A 6,235-nucleotide genomic window follows, 5' to 3' on the forward strand; every position below is an offset into this window, starting at 1 on the left:
AGATATCCTACACTCTGATAATAAACAAGTTATTCTAGTGTTTTAAGTCACAAACAATGGTTTTATTACAAAAACATGCAACACACTGCGGAATTTCAGATTATTTATTGTGAAAGTTAATAAATACACTAGAACTACTTCTTCAGTCCTACGCGGAAGGAGACATTTTGAGAATTTTCCAGCATTATGACGTCACGGGAATTCCATTGTGAAGGTATACGTATGACTGAAGATACTTGCGAATCAGTACTGTTCGGGAATTGCGTTGTGATGGTGCGGAGAAGATGAGGTACGTCTAAATATTATTTAAGTAGCTGTAGGCGTTGCGTTACAGAGTAGAGACATGAGAAGAAAACTAGGTGGGCAGACAGAAGAGTTCGTGAAATTCTTTATTTAAGTTGAAAGAGCAGTCTTGAAGGTGGAAGAACAAAGATTACAAGCGATTTTATCAATCATGCTAGCGGGACTAGAAACAGGGCTGTAGTAGAAACAGCAGGCACGGCATGGACTAGATGCCCAAAAGTTGCAAGTGTAAATGGCTGGAAAAGAGCACTCCAAACGTGGACATGTTAAAATGGGACTGTCATACGTGCGGAAATCACGGAAGCTTTGATAATTTCATTTCAGTTGAAAGACCATATTGCTTTAAAGATAATCCTCGTGTGTTGTGCGTGTAAATTAACATGTGATTTTTTTTTTTTCCAGTCCGTGATATCTGTCATGGCGTCTGGAGGGTGTGAATGTGAGAAGAGAACTTGTGTGATAGCGGGGGAGAACTGATAGTAGCAGAGATCTGATAGTTGGAAACAACGCTTTGGTTTGTAAATTTCTCGATGTAATTTTATGCTGTTGAATTACTGTTCTTGATTCGTGCTGAATTGTATTTACGTTCCACGAATATTGCTTATTCTATTGTAACTTTCCAGTGTGTTGTAAAATAAAATAAAATATATTGTTTTGCTTCTTTATTTGAACCTATTATTCCTCTCTTCGTATAATGTGTGTATTCATGTACAGACGTCATGGGGAAAGGAGTCTTAAGGGTTGCGAATGCCACTTCGTCTCGTCGGCCATTATGAAGAATGTGACGTAGTATTTGTAAGTGATTATTATATACAGAGCGCTATGATTTAAGTGTATTGTGAGATCCTTACAAACTGCATTTGTACATGAAATTTTCGTGATTTATATAGATCATATTGCCAAGTCTTTTTACTACTTTTTTACCCGTCGAACAAATGTGTCACGTATGCTGTATTTGGCAGGAGTCTGGAAGTGCTTAAGGAGACTGGACTCCTGAAATATCTGGTGGTTCGTCAGAAGTACGTGCGCACTCATTATCAGGTACAAGGATTTTGCATATGTTAATTTCTTAAAATTCTACTTAACGAAATTTTTGTTTTCTGCTTAAACAGTGGGTAGAAACAGATGACAGGATGCCTATGGGCAATTTGATATTTTCAAGTAACGGTGGATTATTAGATTTTATCATTTTGCTCGCTAATACTTTAATTTGAATTGTTTTATCAAGTCGCGACTCTCCTTAATTGTATGGTTCCATATTTTTCACTTCATATTAGTTTAATGGTGTGGTAATATGACGTCTTCTATGCATTGTCGTGGTTGGTGTAAGAAATTCTATCAGTATGTTTTGAAGTGTGACCTATTGCGTTTAGTTGTTTATTTTGAGGTGTAAGATTGGGCAATACGTTTATTATGTTACTTTTCTTATTCCTGTTTATATCGCCCATTTGTTTTTTTTAGCATTTGTTGCTAAATGGTGTCAGGTATATTCTTTGGGTTATCTCATCACTATAAGCAGCTCTTTTAGGTATTTTGACGTTTCCACAGTTCAGTATCGTGTTGACCTCTTGATAGCATAGGTGCTTTTCCACACTTCATTTCTTCTCATTAGAAGCAAATCTGTTCCTAAAAGTGCCTCTTATGCAATTAATGTGCTGTATCTGAGATCCTTGCAGAAAATTGGAAATTGTGGTATAACTTTTTCATTTTGTACCTGAAGCAGTTAAGATCGTTTCTCCTTGCTCAGTACAAGTCTTCACACATTTGTAACAGTTCCATACCATGCATTTTATTTATAATTATTAGCTTGTCCAAATAGTTGAGTTGGTCTGCTGTAAGTAGGGAAATAAAGTGTTGTGTGTGTGTGTGTGTGTGTGTGTGTGTGTGTGTGTGTGTGTGTGTGTGTGTGTATGTAAAACATGTCCGAGAGGGGGGGGGGAGAGGAATTTGGGTTATCTGCTACAGTTAAGGGCCTGTGAGGCTAGCCCCCCAAATGCTATTAGTTGCTGACAGAGCTAAATGTAGTGTTGTTCAGTCATTCCACTTTCAAGAAGTGAACCGACTATTGTCCACAATGCTCGGAATCAGAGCTCCCTAACTTGGATGGGCACATCTGCACAGATAGGTACATCTGAATACTTTTGCCTATTACTGTTTAGTGCCTGGTCAGCATTCAGAACCTAACAATTCAATGTGTGTTATCAAGTGACTGCTGTGCCAGACTGGTAAGCATGTGCAGTGCATGATAGAAGTGAGATTCTCATCTCCACCTTGGCTACTCATGTTTAGGGATCTTGTAGTCCACTTCTGAATTTGTTCAGAACACTGTGAACAAACATTTGAGGATTTTTTGCCATTTAGTCTGGCTTCTGCCTTGTTTAAAAGTTTCTATTTTGTGGACTACTTGGAGATGTTTTTACTTTGTTAATTTAGTTTGTGGTTAAAATTTTGTTCTGAGAGTGTAGTTAACAGCTGAGGTTTCACAGTAGGTTAACTGCATATACTGTTGTTCATTGCTGTTCATGTGCATTTAGGACCAGTATAGCATGCAGCAAGATGTTGTGCAGTACTGATCTACGTGGCCCAGCTTAAGATGTTGAGGAGCTCCCTAAAACTGTTGATAGTGCAGTACTTACTTGGATGCAGGCAGTATCCAGTGAAGGTAAAGTACATTGTAAAGCTGCATTTTTTGATGGTCCAATATGAACTTCAAGTATTTTTATTTATTTCATGGCCAGAGAACAGTAAAAAAAATTCTGGTAGCAGTGGATAATATTTGAAGTCTCCGTTGTCATTTGTGTAAGATAAACTGTCTGCAGAAAATCTGGAATCAAAATGATACATTGCTACTTACTGCAGAGAGTGGTTGGATCTTGAGCAAAATTATGGCGAGACAAGATGGTAAACATATGAACAAATTAATCCATTTGGTGACTTCACGTATACCCATTGTATCTTCTGTTTGCAAAGTCATTCACTTTGCAATATTTCTTGAGTCAATTCTAGTGCATGAATCTTGCAAAAGAATGCCTCGTAGCACACGTAAGTAATGCGTTGTAAGACTGACCCAATACTTCCTTGATATTGAATGAGCATGAACTTAAAACTTTGACTTACAGTGATCGGGTTATCAGAATTAGATGTATTCTCTACCTTACACAGGTTACTTTCTTCCCTAAAATATGGAAAGAAGTAAAAATGAAAAATTGAATATTTGAAAGAAAAGATGTCTTCGCTACCTTATTTTGTCAGACCTGCAGCTGTTGACACGCTTGGTAAGTCACTGTACATATAGCGTGAACACATTTTTTAGTATGCTTGGTTTCACTTTAACCAATTAAATGTATGGAGCTACAAATTGAAACAATATTACCACTTAAACTTACTATGTACATAGTTAATAGATATCCACAAAAAAAATAAACTTGTGGATCTTCCTTGTGAACATACAGTGGTGGACCTATACAGAGGAGGGATTAAATGTATGTGCTTCAATAACTATGAACAGTATTAGTATTTTGGCTGGACTTCCTGTCAAATATCCAAAACCAAAGGCGCTCTTTTACACAGCACCCAGGATTTAGATACGCTGTATTTCATTAGTGCTTAGTGGGACACTATCAGATTGCACTGCAAGTTGAGGTGGTACTCTGTGCCAGTCACTGAACAAAGGGTTAGCTCCATGTAAGTTGGGCATTAGTGTGTTGGAGATAAGGTGTCAGTTTTTTACTATCCAGTCAGTAAGTACTACTGCCTTACCCTTGTTTGCATGGCCAAAACATTGCTGTGTTATGAGGGAGGGGCAGACTAAATTGAGCTATACGGAAGTAAGCCAACATTATCTGTACTTGTTTTTGTCATGGTTCCTTAATTTAAGAGTGATGAGCATTCCTTAGATCACTATAAATGCAGGTCGTGTACTGGCAGTGAAAGACAGCCAGGATTGCCTATGTTGTGTGCTATGAAAGAGGTAAGTTCCATGTAAGAATAAGTAACAAAGCACTATTTGTAACTGAAAAATTGAAAACCATGTTTGGGCTGTAAAACAAAATTATTTTTGATGAGCTGGAGTGCCCATTACAAATTATTACATTTTAGCACATCATACAACAAAACACAGACCATCAGATGATCACTAAAAACAATCTCTGTGCATTTTCTGAAAGTACAGTAATTGTGTTGTACAGATGTTTAACTGGTGACACTCATTAGTCATTAAATACTTTAAAGTGATTACTCGCAGGACTTCCTTAAGTCAGAAATTACGTTGTACCAAACCATGCAATATACTTTGAAGGGCTCACCTTGTTTAGAATGTACAAAAAAATTGAACCAATGCATTGAGAACTTCACTGGTTAGTAAGTTCCCTTTCATAGTATTTGGTGAATACAATAACTTGTTTAGTCCCCTTCTATTTGCTTGATATCCTTGCTGAGATCTTGAGTGATTGCTTGTAAGCCATTGTGATGTGAAATGTCAATCAGTATAATGAACCACATAACAGTTGGGGAAACACTGCTTAACATTTAAGGGGTGACACTGTTTGAATTGGATTTCTCTATGGTAAGGAAAAGGTGGAGATAATGTTGAATTATAAAGAATTTTTGTAATTGTATACTACTAGCAACTGTCATCGTCCTGAGAGATCTTAATATAAATTGTTGAATGATTTGTCTGCAAATTTAAATGCTTTACAAACTTTGTAATAGTTTGCATGGTTGAAGCAGGCTTCAACTGGTGTTCAAAATGTCTGAGTCTCTGCATTTTGATTTGAAGTTGGGGGAGGGAGTGCAAAGACATAGTATAGAGCCTGTAATGAATTGGAAGAAGTTATTGCTACCTTTATCTGCTTAGGCATAGTCCATACCAATTCAGGCAGGCTAGGACAAAATCATGCCTTTGTCAGATGTTATTGAATTTAGCGTATGTTAAAATGGACTAAATAAGGAACTTACTTTTTTGTTTTCTCCCAAACAAAATCTGCTCTGAGATAAGCCCTCCAAAGATGATGCTGCATGTACCACTTTGAAGATGTGAATTTTGGAAAAATTTTAAACTGGCATATATCTGGTACAGTTCTAGATATTTTGTTGGTTTTTTATTTGAAAGTTAATTGCTTTATGATTAAAAAATCCTCCGTTTGGACTTCTGTCAAAGTTCTTTTACTGTAGTGTTCTGAACTTTTTATAATTTATGGGAAATTTTTTTTGTAAATGCCAATCCATAACTTTTTTCCTTCCTCCTAATCCTTTCTGTAGATTGGTACCATAGGAGAGCTTCCACTTTTAGGTTGAACAGGTTTTATAAAAAAATTTAAATTCTTACCATACATAAAACCTGTTTTATCATCACATAACAGGCTCATAAAAATCAAAACCTAGCCTTATTTAACACAATTTTAGTTTTGAAAGATGAGTAAGAGCCTCATTTTTTAAAGTGGTTCCAAAATGTATGTGAAAGGTCCAAAGACAGTTTAAATTTATACAACTTCTGTGCATTTTGTTTTGTACTGAAATTAGCCATAGTTGTTCCATTGCTTCAGCATCTTCCTTTGATGTAGAGTGATGCCTTGTTGTTGAACCAATAGGAACTGAAGCACTTATAAGCTTCAAAACATTGTGAACAGAAAGTGGTGGTGTTTCTGTGCTTCAGCTGGAAGCCTATATCCAGCATCTAGTCCATGTGGTATCTTAAAATTCACTACAATTTTGTTAAGTTCATAATCTCTACAATCCACCAGTCATGTCATGCACACGCGCCACGAACATCCCCCTTCTAAGATTTTGAATATTATCCTGGTGTTGGCTGAACGAATGAAATTTCTTTGTTCTTGCTGTTTGAAGTGGGTGCAATATGAGTTAGCCCATCACTTTGTGTCCAAAAATGTGCCCCCCTTCCCCTTAGTTCCATTCACATGAGTAGTTTGTTTGG

General features: G+C 36.7%; 1 long non-coding RNA gene across 2 annotated transcripts; it reads left to right on the forward strand.

Moving 5' to 3' along the window:
- The first annotated feature begins 46 nt into the window (after positions 1-46).
- Positions 47-5,375, forward strand: LOC124787918. 2 transcript variants are annotated; one of them, XR_007016034.1, is made up of 4 exons: positions 163-289; positions 706-1,098; positions 1,266-1,344; positions 2,838-5,375. It is a non-coding gene; the product is annotated as an uncharacterized LOC124787918 (long non-coding RNA). The 2 variants fall into 2 exon arrangements; XR_007016035.1 differs by lacking the exons at positions 1,266-1,344; positions 2,838-5,375 and having other exon boundaries at positions 47-289; positions 706-957.
- The last annotated feature ends 860 nt before the right edge of the window (positions 5,376-6,235 follow it).

Source organism: Schistocerca piceifrons, chromosome 1 (assembly GCF_021461385.2).
Source record: "Schistocerca piceifrons isolate TAMUIC-IGC-003096 chromosome 1, iqSchPice1.1, whole genome shotgun sequence".
In the NCBI taxonomy this organism is placed as follows: Eukaryota; Metazoa; Arthropoda; class Insecta; order Orthoptera; family Acrididae; genus Schistocerca; species Schistocerca piceifrons.